The sequence below is a fragment of the Pagrus major genome, chromosome 1, assembly GCF_040436345.1.
Source record: "Pagrus major chromosome 1, Pma_NU_1.0".
NCBI lineage: Eukaryota > Metazoa > Chordata > Actinopteri > Spariformes > Sparidae > Pagrus > Pagrus major.
Genome location: NC_133215.1, coordinates 17,970,204 through 17,989,164, shown reverse-complemented (window position 1 = coordinate 17,989,164; position 18,961 = coordinate 17,970,204).

Genomic DNA, 18,961 nt, shown 5'->3' with positions numbered 1-18,961 from the left:
GCACAAATAAGGCCAAAGGATAAGACACTCTGCAAGAGAGTTTTGTAAAACATCTGAAGTACATCTGTACTCGCTTGATACCAGCCACCAAAATACACCTCATTTTTTTCATCAAGATCCGTGCATTATTACTATTAATACGCTCTATCTTACAATGTTAAAGAAAGTGAGTAAAAATTCCTTCTTCTTGAATGTCAGTTCGTCCACTGATCTTCTGTCTACTTCATTTGAGTCCACCTTCTCTGCTCCAGCGTGACATATTCTGGGCAGAGACCCATCCTCCATCCAAGATCTGTGGAAATCCGTTCAGAAGTTTTTGTGTAATCCTGCTGACAAACCAATCAACCAACCGACAGACAAACAAAAGTCATAATTATGAGAAAGTTTCTCATAATAATGACTTGGAATCAGATAATTATTAGGTGCTATGTCATAGATTTGAAAAGATTTCTTATAATTACAAGATATTAAATCATAGATATCAGATATTAAGTCATAATAATGAGACCCTTTCTCATAACTATGATGTCATAATTCTGAGAAACCTTTTTTTTTTCAGGTGGCAGAAATGTGCTTCCATAGACTTTATTAACGTTCACACAGTAGAGAGCTGACCTGTGTTTCTATTCCTGCTGTAGATATGACCTTTTCTGTTTATCATTTTTTTAATTATTTCACTCACCTTCTCTGAAAAAATATGTTTTTTTCCTTTGTACTGTTTGACTTGATCTCTGCTGGGTGTTTAGTGTAGCTGAGATTTTACGGTTGGGTTCCTGAGAGCCACTTATCTTGGCTGGCCTGGGACGGAAACTCACATAAACACACACACACACACACACACACACACACACACACACACACACACACACACACAGGATCAGGCAAACACACTCAAACACACAAACACAGTGATGAGCGTGGCTGGCAGGTGAAGCCTTATCTCCACTCCACAGCGGCTCGCCTCTCTCAGGGCTCAGTCGGCAGCTTAGAGTCGGATGGAAGCAGCCAAAACTAAGAAAAAAATCACTTTCTGTCCTTTCATTTCTAATCATAGTTGCTCAACACTTGAAGCTTTTCCAAATATTTTGAGTGTATGGCTATTATGTATTTATACATACTAATCTCTATAAACAGATATCGCCGTATGAATGCAGAATATGGAGGAAAGGGACAGGATTTTGGTGTAGGGAGCGTTCTGGTCCGAGTAGCATTGACCAGTCACACTTGAGCGGGCTTTGGTTACATGCAGGTGAACAGAAAAAAAAGAGCAATTTTGGAACCCATTAGCTAATGTCTAATGATGATTTAGCTTTTTATTAGCTTTTAGTTAATCTCAACTCCAAGTCCATCCTCGTAGCTCAAAGTTGTTTAATTGGGCTTTAAACAATGAACGCCGACACCAGAAGTCCTGTAACCTGGTGCGGTGTTGTTGTACAACTTGCCCATCCTTATTGACCAGGAGAACATACACTTTCTTAACCTTTTATTTTTAATTAATACTGTAGGCTTTAGACCAAAGACCACCCTTTGATAAAGGGTTTGTCACAATGACGCCTCAGTGTCTCTGATGTGTTTCATGCTCAGTATGTTATCTCACAGCTCCACACAGATGGTACAAGCTGAGGGTTATAAGATATCAAAGGGGGCTGAAGCATGTATCAAAACAGTTTTTTATTGGCTGGAGTGAAATTGAGAGTGAAATTGAGTGTTCCACATTTTTTCAGGGGAGCAGCTGGAAACATCTCCAGGATCCTTGAGTCTCTTTGAAACCTGGTTAGAAAACCAAAGGTAAGGACTGCCTCTCCTTTACTGCCATGTGTGTCTGATTAGTAAACTGCTGTGACAAACCGGCATGAACAGGAAAATGAAACCTCCTTATAGGTCCACACTCCCTTTAGTCCCATAATTTTGAACTTTCAACTTGACAGAAAACCAATAAATAACTGGGGTTGATTGGGTGGAAGCTCGAGCAGATGGACCTGGAAAATGTAAATTTGCGATCGGTGAAGATGCCTGGAGAGATTTGAGCCCTCAGAGGAAAGCCAGGTGTTCAAACGCTCTGAAGTCCTGGATGTTATAGCCCCAATTTTATTGCTTTTCCAGCCGGAGGACCAACATGTGCGGATGTGAGGTGGTTTGCCAGAGTCGGTGTGTCTGTTGGTCTGCTCAGAGTAAGATATCCTGGCAAGTGGTCAGATTGCTATTGAATTCAGTCTGAATGGCAGTTGTGTCATGATATGTGCTGTAACAACTTTGTAGTTGCTGTTACCATTTCCATTCAGTTGATTTGATGTTGATATTTATTTATTTTTTAGTATTTGCAAGTTTGCTGTACGAGCCTACTCTTCCCATCTTCTAATCTGTTAAATAAGCTGCTGTCGTTGCTTGTGAAGTTCAAAGACTTACCATACATACAAACATCAGTTTGCTGCAGGCGTCCATGTTTTCTCCAGCAGCTGCGATGGGACACATTTATGCCGCGTTCCAGACAACATCGGAGGTCGGAATTTCCTAGTTGAAACTTCCAACCTTCAACCTCAAAGCGTTCCAGGTGCAAGACGCCAGAAGTGAACGAAAAACTTGACTGACCGTGACAAAATGATGTCTCTTTGACAAGTGTACACACAACTGAACCCTCAGCAGGGCAGCGTTTTTTGCATTATAAATGAAATGGAGGAGGAAAAACGACACATTAAGGTCACAGATGCCATTATATAATTAATTTAACGGCACTTTCAAACTTTGAAACCTACCTAAACATTTAATTCCCGAGCCTTATACAAATACTGTAGTCTACAATTACACACACCCTTCCCATGAGTGCTGCCAGTGTTGTGTGACGTCAGACAACTTCTCCCTCATGAAGTCAGGGTAGATTAATATACCCCAAGGTCACAAGTAGGAATTGTTCTTTTTCTTGTAGGAGGTCGAGTTCTATCGAGAACTATTGAATTCCTGCTTGCAATAGATCGCAGGGCAAGTCTTGTGTTTTACCCGCCCATCCACCACAACCTTCTCCATACCTGCACTATGTTGCTGTTTATACTACTTTATATCACCTGACTTGTTCTGCGAGTCTATTGACACACGTTTCATCAGAGTTAATCGAAAACCTGTTGTGTCTCATTCAAATGCCGATGGGTATCTTGTGTACAGCAGATTGCCATTAAATTAAACCTCCGAAGATAAATCTTTTGATTTGATTGACCCCCATGACCTGACCATCCGTTCATTCAGTCCAGTACTTTTATTTGCTGTAATGAACTCTGCAGCCTCCAGAGATCACTGCCAGAACTTTTCGACTCATTCACAACAAATTTCCACCCCAGAGATTTGGCGAACCTTCAGACTGTTTCAATCTTTTCGACTCATACAGGTGATTTGTTCAGCAGTACAGTCTGCAGCATCTGTCTCATATAGCTAACAGTACACATCTATCACCTTTAATGCTGCAGTCAGAAGCTCTAATGATGAACACAACAGTGTGCTGCAAATGCTGACTGAGTGGGAAGTGTGTGTTTGAGGTAGACAGAAGACAGGCATTATCAACACACTTTCCAGTTATTTGCTGAATATTATGGGCATTAACTGTCAGTCACCTTGACAGTTTGCTGCATCTCCTTGGATGGAAGTCACTCCAGAGGTATTGGATATATGTGGGATATTTTTGGAGCTCTCCATTACTGCAGAATCTGATGAGGAGAGTTTAGAGATTGAATGTAACAGCATGATGAGATTAGGGATTTAGGTACAAGGGAGGATATTCAACAACGGGGTGTGCTTGGCAGGCACAGTGCAGGTTATGGTTGTATCTCAGGCATTAGATGTTGTACATTTGATCCTTCTCATCATGTGCTCGCTGGGATATCTGAACTTAATCCCTGGATCTGCTTTAAATGCTTTACACAATGATGTTCTCAGATGGGCTAAAGCATCAATAGCTACAAGTTCTCTTTCATCCTTTTTTCTCCTTTTTTTTGTGTTTGTGTTGAGAAATTGATGGAGAAAAGAGGTCAGATTTGCGGGCTTGTTCTGGTTTTTAATGCAGTTCGTGGTTTAAGTGTGATCTAATTGTTTAATCTCCTGATTCATTAGAAAAGCTGTTGAAGAGCTCAACCCATACTTCAGTTTAAAGGTCATCCCATTTCTGTTCACGCAGTCTAAAAAGTGTGTTGAGTGACTGGTCACGGATGTCAGGATGCTCCTCAGACAGACCTAGCGGGTCTTTTTTGCCCACAGCTGTGACAGTTTTGAATGAGTTGTGTTACTTGCTTGCTTTCTGAGGTATGTGTTGTATTTCTGTCAGTTTTTAAGCTTTTATTTTATGTTTATTGCCTGACGTCTGGCACCAATTTCAGCTGCATCACTTATGGTCTGACTTTTATTTATGAGGTAATTTAGCAGCTAGGCATCTCCTGCACTGCACTAATCTCCCTCTTTGAATATGTGCTAGTTTGTGTGTTGGTTTTACCACTGTTGTCTTGGCCCGACCTCACTGACTCATGTCTCTGATGTTTGTTCTCACTGTGCGTGGGCTAACAAACAAGTTTCCCCTCCAGGAAATGATGAAGTTATCTAATCTAAACTAAACTTGCTCAGCTCACATTGCAGTTTAGATTTTGCATCAGTCAAACAGCTGAATAAATTTCAACATGCTAATGAGACAAGAAAAATACCGCTGTGGATCCCCCTCTGCCTACATCTCCATATATTAACTGTGTCAAATTTTCATCTTTTCCTCTCATCTAACAACTTCTCATCTCAGGAGGAAGCACCCTGTCTCGCCTCTAGCAACTTTTTAGCCAAACTTCACACATTGCTTGAGGGAGGCAAAGTTGGTTGGTTGGTCAGTCAACCATTTTGATACAGGCTAAACATCTTGATAGCTATTAGATGGACTGACGTGAAATTTTGTTAGTTTAATTGGCAACCGTGTGTGCATATAAATGAAGGCATTAGCTTTGGCTTTGCTTGTGTACTGTATGATGTAAATGAACAATAAGAAAGAAAATACAAAGAGTGGCTATAATGATATTTTTACAATAACAGTGTATCAAATGACAATTTGAAAGGTGAAATTATCACCTGATTCTTCAGCTCCCCTCGGCCTAAAGAGCTTTAAAACGAGTTTCAGCTCACTGTTATCTAGTGTCTACTATCTGGCCCACAACTTTACTGTTAAACCACTCATACCGTCATTTTCAGCCAAAGCAGGCAGCTGCTTTAAGTGAAAAAGCTGTAAAAACAACGGACAGCTCATAACAACTGGATTTTCGTGTGATGTCATGTTCAGGTTCGGAAGCTCGATTGCTGCTGTAAGAATATAGTAAGAAAGCATAAACATCGGGAATCATTTTACCACTTTCCGACTGATCAGCCACTGAAAAGATGATGGATAGTGAATATCTGGAGGGACATCAGGTCATATTTCTCAGTCAATCAACATGTTTGATAACCTATTAGCTAACATTAGCACTGAACCACTTCCTAGCTAACTTCCAGAAGCTTGTGGGAAAAAGTCTTTTTGGCCCCCAATACATCACGCGATGCTGAAATTACACACCAAACTGCAGACTGAAACAGTTAGCAACTTGCTAAAGAAAGTGGAACATTTAGCAGCTAAAGAGCAAGATACTTTGTTTAGGAGATGGTGGAGACCAAACACAGAGCTAAAAGAGAGTGAATTCTGCACTTACATTCTCCAGGTGGACAGAAACACAACTCCAAATGAAATATTATGTTTATGCGGAAGTGTTTGATTACAAGGTCAAGATATGTCAATGCTGTGCTCATAATATGTTTCTGCTACCCCCAAGTGGCTAAAAAATCAATGATTTCTCCTCTCTGAGCCTTTAGTCTTAAAAGTATGCATATTTAAAAGGCGTGCTCATTAACAGTGCATTGACTGCGTTCAAGGTATTTCAAAGTAATGAGCAGCACTCACAAAATGGGAAAACAAGTTAAAGAGGAGACCAATAGAAGAGAAATTGTGGGAAATGAGGAATGGGGTACTGAGCATGTTTTTCCATTAAAAAGAGAGCAGGCGCAGGAGGAGGAGGGACAGCGCGGTGATTTAGTGCTGTGTCAGCGGTAAGGCGTCATCTGGCTCTCCAGAGAGGAAGCCACTGTGAAGCTTTATGACTTTTTATGGAGAAATTACGATGTTTCACAAAGAGATTATCATTATGAGCGAACCTTTAAAGGTGATGAAGGTTTCCAGACTTATCCTCCTCGCGGCTCTAATATGTCTGTCTGTCTGTCTGTCTCGCTGTCTGTCTGTAACACACTGCTTTATATTAGTAGTATGTGCTCTGAATACAGTTTGTCCTTGACGGACTCTTTCTCTTCGCTTCCTTCCCCACTGTTTTGTTCACCTAAAGAAATGTGAAAGGGGGCTCTCACGCTGGCTCTCACACAGTTTCAAGGCTTTTAGTGTCTGTCACATCTTTGTGTGTGTGTGTGTGTGTGTGTGTGTGTGTGTGTGTGTGTGTGTGTGTGTGTGTGTGTGTGTGAATGTGTTGGGAGTGGCAATACTTCAAACGATAGCGCACATTAAAGTGGGCTAAAGTGGGGTGAATTTATAGCAAACTCTAGAGCCATCGTGGTGCTGCATCTCCTTTGTATCCCTTTATGTTTCACCTTTTTCTCCTCCTCCTTTCTCCTCTGCTGTAACCTTTCCTGGTGAGAAAATGCCATGTCAATAAAAGCTTTTTAACATGAGGAAAAATCAATGCGCTCCGATCGCACCTTCTTTCAGGCCCATCTACCAAACAAATGAGTCGTTCTGCTTCTGCACACGAGGAGGTTGCTGGGTAAAAATGCTGCTCTCGAACTCTAAATTTAGTAGTTTTACCTTATTTTTGATTGGAATCGACGCCAAAATCCACAGTATCTCAAAATCATGTTTATATTGATTTAACTTATCATTACAATTTACACTTTGAAGTGCTTTATTGTTTACAACTCACACCATCAACTTTTATGGTCCAAGAAGGGAAAGCAGGCTTGCATGTGGGGTTGCAATAAAACTGCACAATAAAAATGTAACATAAAAACAATAAAAACACAATAAACACACATTAACATAAAAGCTCAATCAAATGTAGATAAATAGACACATCATATAGCTACACACAATCAATCTCTCATTGAAAATATCGCCTCAGACGTATTTTTTTAAGAGTTGAGAAAGAAATACACGGCTTTATAAACACATGGAAGTCAGAAGAGTTTTGTGCTATATTTGTTGTGTCTATTTATGCAGAGGACATGATTTCTTATGTACAGGTAAAAGCATTAAAATTGAATAAATGACTATTTATAATGTGAAAGTTGTCACTCATAATGACAAACCCCATGGAGAATTATCACCTCAACTCAGTGTAAATGACATCTTTTCAAGAAACTTGATTTACGGCGGATGAGCTGTTTGTTTATGGTCTTTTTCCGGTTGTTTTTTTAAGTTTTCAAACAAGACCCCATCTACTTCAGTTGTTTAGGAAAAATGCTGCAACACTGTTTTGCTGTGAAGCTCCAGGATTGTTTCGTGGACATCATCCCCATAACTTGCCATCGGCATGGGGTTGAGTAGGTAATGACATTACATTTTTGAGTGAACTGTTCCTGAAAGAGAATTAAGACTATGAGATCAAAGATTATGAAACCCCTTGTTATCATGTGATATAAGCCAATTCAATTAGCTGTTGATGCAGAGTCCTTTTGAGTTTAATTTGTCACAGGATCTGGGTTTTGGTCCAGTTTTAAACAAATAACGGTAATTTTAAAATAACATAAGCGCAATCAAAAGTTTTTTGTCATGCATTTTTGCCAACAATGACACAAACAAACATGTCAGTATTTTGTATTGAGCTTCAAAGTAATTCATTAGCATCGTGGAGTGATTTGAGCTAAAATAAAAGCACTTCAGTCCGCAATGAGTCATTGTTAGTGGATTAGGTGGGTGCAGATGACCTCCTGTACAACAACACTCTGAGTGGTCTGCCTCGCTGCTGCTTTTATTGTTTTATATGAAGTATTTGTGATGTGATGACCCCGCTATTTATAGAGCTCTTCAAGCACACACTCTAAGAGCTTGATAGGAGATGATCACAACATTTCTCTGCCTGGTTTGTAAAGTGTGCACCGTTTCTAGAGCTGAATATTCCTGTCGCGTCTTGTAGCTGAGCTTGTACAATGAGAGTAAAATTAGCCTTCTGTCTACCTTTTATAATGGAAAGTGGCACACAGACACAAACATCAGACACACGTGTATGCGCTTTCTCGTGCATGAGAGGTAATTTTATTTCCTGAAGTTTATTTAGGGATAATGTTATTCATGAGTTTGCCAGATAGAGGAGCAAGCAGATGTTTTGGGAGAAAGGCGCCTGGTAGACTTGACATTTCTGAGACGCTGGCTTTTCTTGCATTTTTGATAAAAGACCTTCGGAGAGAGCAGGTTTATCCTTTATTGTTAATTAGAAAAGTTTTAAACATAATCATACATCAGTGAGAACATTCAAGCCATCAATGTTTGATTAACATTTTATGACAGATCTCCAGACTCCTGACGCACGAACATCCTAAATGATCTTCTGTCGTCTCACCATTTCATTCATTCTCTTTCTCTCTCAATAAACCAGATGCACGCTAAAAGCCCTCCTGTGCTAAAATATGAAGTACTGAGGGCCAGTTATGAGATGATAAGCTGCAGTGTCAGCGTCCTCTAAATGCCCGCCCTCTGGTAATTATCTACCGACAACGCCTTCTGTCTGTTCCTCCTCCTCTTCTTATCGTTAATACTACCTCGATCCGCTAATTCTCATTCTAAACCTGCTTCATCCTGCCATGTTCCTTTTATCCTGTACTTAGTTACAAACTGCACTTTTGAATGTCTGAAGGCAGATGGCTCACAGCTTTAGGGATTTACAATGGCAGTCACCGATAAGCAGAAGAATTTCTTAAACTTACATGTAAGAAATCACATCTTAAGTACTCTTAAAGAAAAAAATTCAGTTCTTATAATCTTGACCATTCTGACTGGTTCATGTTAACGTTGTTAACTCATCAACTCTTTTCAAAACAAAACAGGTATATCAGGGCAGTGGCAGACTTAGGATGTTTGAGGGGCAGGGGCGAATAATTAAAAAAGGAACCGGTTGTGTGCGATGGGACACCAGCGTGGAGAAAGTCGCAATACATTTATAGTGAAGAGAGGGCACTTTATCACGTCTTCTCCACTTGAACGGCACCCTAGAGGGCACTTTATCATGTTTTAGCTACCATAGGGACATCCAAGAGGGCATGTCCTCTGCATTTTTTTCACACATGGGGGGACCAGGGGAGTGATTTCATTTATGTCACTGAATATCAATTATTCACTTTCCAAAAATAATATTATTAAAAAGGTACACAAAATGAGTACAAAAAAGTAAATTGCGAAGAATAATGCTGTACGTCAGCAAGAATAACATAAACAAGCCTTGTGTTGTTTGCTACTGCGAAGCAGGCACACATGCTTCATCAACAGCGACCGACAGCCTCACTCATGTAAACAACAGTCAGCTGTTTAAATCATGGCAAGTTGCCCTGCTAGACCCCTGTACAGTTAGTCTAGGGGCCTATTTTTGTGTTTATTTTCTGTTACATGATTTATGTAAAATTGAAATGTGTTTGGAAAGCTTTAGGAGATTTGCACAGCTTGCCTTTATAAGCATTGCTTTTTGAACTGGAATGAAGATGAGGAGTGGGAAGTAAACATGACCCAGCGGTCAAAATGGACACAATTACTTAAAAAATGCCAGATTTCTTTTCTTTAAGTGATTGCCAATGCTTTCCAGGAGTTGTTTTGTTATTTAGTTTGTTGGTGCTCCTTCTGCCCTCTCATCTTCTGTTTCACTCAGTGATTCGTTTAGTCATTTTGGTCTACTGAGGATTTTTCTCTCTGTACAAAGGATTTGTATATATATATATATATGTAAAAGGAAGCCTTTGCTCTTTGAATGTGAAATGTCTGCAAGCATTTTAGAGACAGTTTTCTCTTAAATTGAGTATTTTTAGATCCATATTTGGTTATATTACAGAGGTGTAATCATACTGACAAGAGGTAATCATAGATCCACTCGTGTCTGATGCTGAAAGTGTCGGAATGGTCTCCTCATGCTCGATGCACCTTTTCTCGTCCATCTCTGTCTCTCTTCCTTTCTCTCGAATGGCCAAAATAAAACACACAGGCATCACTTACAGACTCTCACACTTAGTGAGGAATTGATCCAGAATTGATCAAGTGTCAACTGGCTGACTAATTACTTAAAGATTGTGACTCGTGGACCATGATTGGTTTGAGATGGAACTGACATTCAGGTACAGAAGCAGCCAGAATAGTACAACGTCTTTAACTGCTGCTATAATATTCATAGATTTCCTTTTAATTCTCCTCTTTCGCCTCTGTAATTTGATTTCTCTCTCTATCCAGCCCTGCTCTCCTCTCTCTGTTGTCACATAGGTTTATGGATCAATGAACGGTGGGGGGTAAGGTGACCTTCCTCAGATTGACCAATAAGAGAGCTTGCTGGACAGAGCTCTGCCTAAAAATGCTTCTCAGGCACTATCTATTTCTTTCACACCAGGGGCAGAATAGACCAGAGAGTGCAGTAGTCTGTATGGGTACATGCAGGTGTGTGTCTGTGTGTGTCTGTGTGTGTCTGTGTGTGTTTGTGTGTGCATCACACTGTGGGGTATATTGTGGAGTTATACCAGCTGATTGAGGATGACATGTCTAATTGGGGGAAAACTGCTGTCGTCAATTGTTTTCACTGCATCTGCCTTCAGCACAAATTGGTTTCTGTCTCCATCTGGGTAAAATTAAGGTGAGGTTCAGGTTTGGGCTGAGCCATGTATTCATTATGGTTAAGGATAGCACATACCTCTAGGGAATGAACGTAAATACATAGAGACAGGTGTTCAAGATGGCAAGAGAGAGCTTCATTCATATTTTATATTAAAAATAGATCAAATTAATATGTAATGTAAAAGGTGTTTCTCAGTGATGAACCCACAGCACATCATTCCCCTCAGAACTACAGAGCGTTGGTGCGTCTTTTAGCTCACTGTTTTGTTTTTAATGCATTTACTGCTTCACAGAGCAACCAGATCCCTCAGGTCATCTGCTGGTTTGCTCAGTGTTTCCAGGATCAAAACAAAGCAAGATGAAGCTTTTAGTTTATACTGTATGCTCTCCACCTGTGGAACAAGCCTCCTGAGCAACTGAGCTCTGCTCATTACTGTGTACAGTGGCTTTCAAATAATTAATCACAATAATTCATAATGTCTTTTTAATTGTAACTATGTATTTGCTTGCTTTTTTACTGACTTTTAAATGTCATTTTTAATCTTATTTCTATGCTACTGTAAAGCACTTTGCCTGATCGTGCTCAGTTTTTAATCTTGAGTTGCAGTAACAATCACCAGAATGCAAACCATGGATATTTTGAAATTTTACATATATTTATATCGCAATTTAACCTTTTTCTCAAAACGTTGAATATTTAAGTCAACACACTGACAATGTTTTGCTTCTGCTCTGGTTAGGCTTAGGAAAAGATCATGTTTTGACTTAAAATACCTGTTTAGTCACCACAAACACAGCAGATATCCCTTAGTCCTGTTAGGATCACCCTGTTTTGATGCCTTAGACACAGTTGGAGATGTCCTGACTTCACACAAAAAATATCAGTTTGTTGTCACCACAAACACAGTTGGAAATAGTTCCAAGGTCTCCTTTAAAAAAATCCAGTGGTTTCACACTTAAAAATGTTGAATCGCAGCCTTGTTACTTAACGTAACTCCACCACCATCCCCTCCACCTCCTGATATGAAAGTCAGGTCAACTTAGTGAATGTGATATGACATGAAATGTCAATATGGAACATATGACGTGTACAAATGTTAACATAGTGGTTTATAGAAGCGTAACTGCTGACATTTAATTATGGCAGCTGGGCTGGCGGTGGTGATATCGCTTGTGATATCTGTTGTAATCACCAACAGCTCAACTATAAATCAAAACACCTCCAGTAAATTAACACCTTAGATTTGCATAAATCCAGATTTACTGTTTTGGTTCAATCTCACCGCCCTCATCAGGGGGCAGCATTTTTTATGTAAACTACCTACCCAGTAACAATCAGCAAACACTTTGTGACTACCTGGTGAACAAAGTTGAGCATTAGCAGGTAAGGATTTTCATCTAGAGACCAAAACAAAGAGCTAAAAGAAAGCAAACAGGGGTCTTACATTTACGGTTGCCCAAAAAACACAAATCCAAATGAATGCTCCTGTAGGCTGAATTTGCAAAGAGGCAACTGTTTGCTATCAAGTTAGCCGCAAGAACTTTATAAGGTGATAAAATGTCGGTGTTGTTTCAATTTGTTCTTTTAGCTTCTTCTGCTGCCCCAAACTGGCCCAAAAAATCAATTAGTGGAGGTTTATGTTGCAGCGCGTTGATCTCTCTCTGCTACTGTATAAAACGACTTCCTGAACAAGATTTTCTGGCACAGGCTCTGACCTCTCACCATCACATAATAAATATTTCACTTTGTTCTGAGAAACTCTCACATGTAGTTGAGGAAAAAATCCCAATAAGATTTTACAACCCAAACACTGGTTTACTACAGAGCTCTGCTGTGTGTCATTAAGTTTAACTGTTTAAATTCTTGTTCCTTTTAATGGATGCCTCAGTTTCACCGGTCTCGACATTTGACAGTGAATCTTTCAAGGCTTTTAGTCCAGTGTATCGCCTCAAATAATTTATCACAGCATCAAGGGACTGTCAGTATCAACATGGCAGCTCCTCTCTCTCTCACGCTCTCTCGCTTGCTCTCTCGCTCATTTCTACAGGAGTGATTGGCTTATGGCTCCAGGTCAGAGTAAATTATTAAGGCCTGCTCTGTATTTGGCCGTAAATGCTCTCTCTCTCTTTTTCTTTCCATCTCTCTCTCCCTCGTGTTTTCTACTTCCTCTCCTCCCTCAACACTCAGCCCATTTAGGAAGAGAGTGAACAGGATAAGAAGGCGCCGCAGCAGCACGAGGGGAAAAAAGCAGAAAGGGAAAAATAACACACAGACAGATGCGGTTTGTCGAGATGGACAGAAATGGAGAAAGGATGTCAGTAGGGAAATGGGAAAAAGAGCTATGGAGCATTAAAAAGAGAGAGAGAGGGAGGATTGACAGAGGTAGAGTGCTGATGAATTGCACAGCAGGGACTTTCTCCACCTGCTACCTGCCCTGAGTGCACCAAGCAAGAGCGATCACACACACCTGCTTTATACCTAAGAATAGCGAGTATTTGCTGGTGTGTGTGTGTGTGTGTGTGTATGTGCTTGTAAACCAAACCAAAGAGGGACCAGTTGAGTGTTTCTGTCATTAGAGAGCTGTTAAACTGCCAAATGGGTGAAGGCGGAGAGAGACAGGAAGAGGGAGAGAGGAGGGGAGATGGTTACCGACAGAGAAAGACAGTAGAAAGGAAAAATGGAGTTGTTTTCATTTCCATCAATAATTCAGGATGTGTATTATCTCCTGTTGTGTGCAGCTGCAAACTTCATGCCTCAGCGATTTTTACAGCGGCAAACAACCCCGCACGTGCACACACAAACGTACCCACACACAACAGGAGGATTAGCAATCGTTTGTGTCATTTTGCACACAGACGTGTAATTTATGTAAAGATGGGATTCTCGCTGTGAGAAACTCTTGACTACAGAAAAGAAGTGGGCTGGTTATTAGTGTACTTTTTTATCAGTTGATGTTTTTGAATCTATCAGCCAGAAGCTACTTAGCATAGCTCTACGCTGCACTTTTCCAACTGCAATATCTCTTACTTGCCCTCCTCCTGTATATCCCTTCAGCCTAGAAAGCTGCTCGTATTAATATCTTGATCAAATGATTATGTGTTGTGTCAAAGGGGTCTTTCTTAGTGATGAACCTGGAGAGAATTATCAATGTCTCAGTTTATGGGCCTCATCAGTATCATTTGCGGCAGCATCAGGCAGCTGTTTTTTGGCTCTGATATACCCACTGTACACTGCCCCTAAGGCACCAAACATCAGATGGCAGAAATTAGCAACTAGCTGGTGAACATAGTGGAGCATTTAGCTGCTAAAGAGACAAAAAATTTCCTTCGGGGGTTGGTGGAGACCAAAACAGAGCCAGACAAAGAGTGAATATTAATCAGGTGTTCCAAAAATACAGCTCTCAATAAATTAAGCTGTTAATGCAGGTTTAAAGGATAATTTCAACCAAAAATGAATTCATATATTGAATTTTCATTATCTACTCACCCCCAAGTGGATGTAAAGATGGGTGAGGTTTGGTTGTCCACAAAACATGTCTGGAGCTTCACAGCAAACCAGCATTCTCCTGAACAACTGAAGTAGATGGGGACTTGTTTTAAAACGTAAACCTACAACTGAAAGAAAAGTAAATGCCTCCATAAAGCTTGTCTGGCTTAATCCAAGTCTCCAGAGGCCCCAAGATCCAAATTGATTTGAAAAGACATTATTTACACCCATTTTGAAGCCAAAATCTTTTATTATCTTTCAATCTTTTATAGCAGCTAAGTGAAAAGCATTAGTATACAACCTGTTTGAAATGGGTGCACAAGTTCAGCCGGCATGAGAGTGAGTAAATAATGATTTAATTTTCATTTTTGGGTGAACCTTTTAAGGGTGGGTTTAATCAAGTCAAGTTGTTTAAAGAGCACACTTACTGTACACAAACAGATGTGCTGAAAATATAAAATACATTTAAAGGTGCATTATGTAAGATTTTAGTTGAAAACGTGCAAAAATTGACTAAAGTTATCAACAGAATGTGAAGAAGGTTTTGGCTAACGGCAGCTATTAAGGATTAATGCAGTGATAATTGTTTTGAGTATGAATTTGACAGGTGGCCAATTTTTATATATTGCACCTTTTTAAATGACTGAAAGAAAAATAAGAAAATGCATCAATGTAACAGAAGAAATGTGGATGGGCTGTAATTGTGATTGCCTTTGTATTTTGTGGATCAATGGAATGAACCGTTTGAACATTGTTTTCCTGCTGTATGGATGTTGTTGGATGGCTGCTGCTGCTGCTGCTGGAGGGCGCGGTGTGATTTGTCAGGGGTCATATAATCTCATAACATCTGCTCATAAACTTCGTTTGTCCTGCAGCAGCACAATATGATGTCAGAGTTGAACAGGTACACACACCAAGGCCAAAAGTCGGGCCCCGACGGATCAATGGCAGATCGATGGCTGCTTCTGCTCCAAAATCATGTTGGTGCGAGTGTGTGTTTGGACAGGAGCTGATATAACAAGGAGCTTGATTAGACTGGATGAGAGCCAGACGCTTTTAAACTGTGGCTGCTCCCATCATCATCATCATCATCATCTTCCTCTGTTGCTAAACAGATGCACAGCACGACAAATGTGGTTAAATTTGGCAGTTGGCATTCTCCATTCTCCCTCCGCTCGGGCAATTAGGGGAAGCAGAGCTAGCAGGCCAGACCTTAGCAATTATGTTGTGTGTGTGTGTGTGTGTGTGTGTGTGTGTGTACCAAGGTGATGTGCTTTAAGGCTAAAGGGGAGAAACTATTTCCTCTCCCCACAGCAACAGGCATGGATCAAAGTAATTGGACAGTTCGGTTCACACTCCAAAGCCTTGTGTGTATATGAGGTTGTGTGTGTGTGTTTGTTATGTGTGTATTCTCTGCCTCCCAGACCTGCTTCCACACACATCTTTTTAACACACACACTCAATAACATATTTTTCTCTCTCTACGTTTGTGTTGAATAAAACATGGCAGTAAAAGTGTGTCAAAGTCTTGCTCAGTACAGAGGGAGCAGGATGGAAGGTTTCTGCTCCAACATAAGATCAGATAGAAAGTGTGTGCGTGTGCCTCCCTCTGTCAGCGCGAGGCACAGATGTAATTGTGGGCAGTTTGGGTGTTTTGATCCTTGTCTCCCGGATCACACGGGCTTTCCTTCTCCTCCTCTGTCTTTTTCGGCTTTCCCTCCCACTCAGAACCATCTACCAGTCGCACACACGAGACACGCCTAATTAACACTTCCTCACACAGTAGATCCATCTCTCTAAGGGGGGAGGATAGAAATGAGAGAACAAGGGTAATGGATGGGAGAGAAGTGGAGGAAGACATTACTTAATGGACAGGGGAGGTTATTACAGGAGGTGATCAAAAGGGGAATAGAAAAGAAAAGGGGGCATTAAAGAAATGGACGAGTCGCTCCACGGATCAGCAAGACTGAGTCCCCCTCATGAACTTTACTGCATGTTTTTTGTCCGATAACACACAGATGTAATGAAAAGGAGAGGGCGGGGGAGGGGTGTCAATGTGGGGAGTCTAAAATTTGCTGATGGACTGATGTTAAGTTCCTTTTATTCCTTCATCTCTCCCATTAGTAACATCTCGGGAAACTGGGACAACATAGTCCGTCTGAAGTTAAAACACACACTCCCCAAATACACATAGAGCCCAATGCGCAAACACACATATAAACACACACACACACGCACCGACCACAGAGAATGCAGTCATGGATCTGTGTGGTCTCGTATTGACTGATGCGATAGAGGATAAGAGGGAAATTACCAGCTGAAGGTGGTCTGCTTTTTATCCAGATTAGACACACACATGTTTGTGCTTCTATATTTCTGAGGACTCTCATTTACATAATGCATCCCCGAGCCCCTACACAACAAAGTTGGTTTCCAGCTCTTTAGGAGGGCGACTGCAAGTGTTTAGGAAAAAAGTTGTGTAAAGCGTTTTGTGGTTCCAGAGGGAGCTGCACGAAATCTGATAAATTGCATCCAGTGATGTCACTTGGTTGCAGCTACAAGTGAAATGAAAACAAATAAGGAAATTTGGTGGTGTGGAGTTAGAAAGACATGAGCAGATCTCTGTAGCCCGCTCCTCATCTCTGTTTGAGTCCAGCTGCTTGGGGGCTACATTAGCCGCTACTAGCATGACAAATATCAAATGTAGGTGCAAGGTTTTGACAAGGAAGACAAAGGTGTAGAATAATAAAGATATCTGTGGTTCTGCTGCATTGATTTTTAATCTTTTTGTTTAACTGTGATTCCCACAGTGTTACAGAGGTGTGATACTAAATTGGTGGAGCACTCCTTTAACCATGTCAACTAAATGACAAATCTCTTACTGTAAAATGAACCTAAGCCTACTTCTAGCCTAAACCTGAAATCGAGTTGAAATGAAAAATGACCTTTTAACACTTTTAGACCACATCCCTGGTCATATTATGCACCTATTTAAAGGGGCTCTATGTAACATTGTAGCAATTCACATGTATTAATCACTTTTGATTGGCCATATGTGAGCGGATTGTGACGTGACATGAAAAATGTGACCTTCCCTGTATCTCCTGATTGTCTATACAAGCCTGCGGACGGTTTGTTTAAGTTGTTTAATGCTGCTGGACTGTGGATGTTTTTGTGAAGGACTCAGGTCAGATTTTCCACGCAGTCCAAAGGATGTGACCTTGTGCTTCCAGCATAACACAGAAGTTTCACAGAGCCTCTTTAAAAATACATGCCAAAAAAAATAAAACATCAATTTCTTTGTATTCCGAATGGGGAATGTTAAACTATCATTCTGGATGCTTAAAATGATTGTATCTCGGGGAGATTTATGTATGCTAGTCATATCCACAAGAACTAATATGCATATGTGTATATATATATGTGTGTGTCATTTTACAGAAATAAATAACTGGGCTTAGTGATTCATTCAAAACAACTCGACCTGAACAGTCATTTTGAATGAGTGAAAAGAGGTCAGGTGAGACCTAGGATCAATATTTTGCTATCATGATCATGTCTGGGAAGTAACTAAAACAAGACGACGTAGACGGAAACCAGCTGCTAATGTTAGCATCACAAAACAGTTAATTAACAGAAATTATGTCTTTTTCTGCATTATTGATCATACATTATACAGAAGATGGTACAAATTATTGCACAAATAAGGTCATTGTTGTACATCTGACAACGCTCTTTGAAACCAGGTCTTAACCAAACTGCCCTTTGAAGGTCCAGTCCAAAGTGTGGAGCGTCCAAAATGTCACCCCCAAGGTTTAAAACTCAAGCTGGTTCACACAAAGCTGACATACAAGTAAACACACACAGCCTCAACCCTTGGGTTTCCCTCCACCCTGCGAGCCTTCTTGGCTCGGTGTGAAATTAATTTTCTGTTCAATAGCATTGAATATTGTGCCTCCCGATCAATTTAATTGCACTGACTCACACGCACACTCACACACACTCTTCCTCTTTCCCGTTCATATGTTGGGAGGAGCCGGCGTGTCAGCTTGGAGAGGTAATTATTTGCTTGGCCAGTCTGAGCCTGTTCTGAGTCTCAAGGACGGCCTCGCCTGCAGCTACAGTACCGACCAACACTCCGATTACACAACGGAAACAGCCAGTGAGGGTGTGTGTAGAAGCGTGTGTGTGATGTATGGGCCGTGACTTGAATGAAAGTCTGTCCTTGTGTTTTTATGTGTATGCATGCAGAATGTATAGTAGGTGTATGTTTTTTTCTACAGCTGTGTGTGTGTGTGTGTGTGTATGTGGGTGCATGGGCATATGCACACAAGTCATGATGCGTGTGTGCCTGTGAGCCTATATAGAACAATGGCTCTTGTAGCGCCGTCCCTGCAGGTCTACACCTCAGGGAATCACAGCCGCTGTGCCACCATTACACACACAAACATACACATACACACACACACAATCCCCTGGTGTCACAGTATAATAGCAGGGATGGCAAGCAGGAAATTGAGGTTGGAAAGGCGATTGGGGAGAATAGGGGAGAGTGCGGGTGGCGAGGAGAGGAGGGAGGAGAAGGTTTCAAACTGAGTGTAGGGAAGAAAAAGAAGACAGAGAAGAGG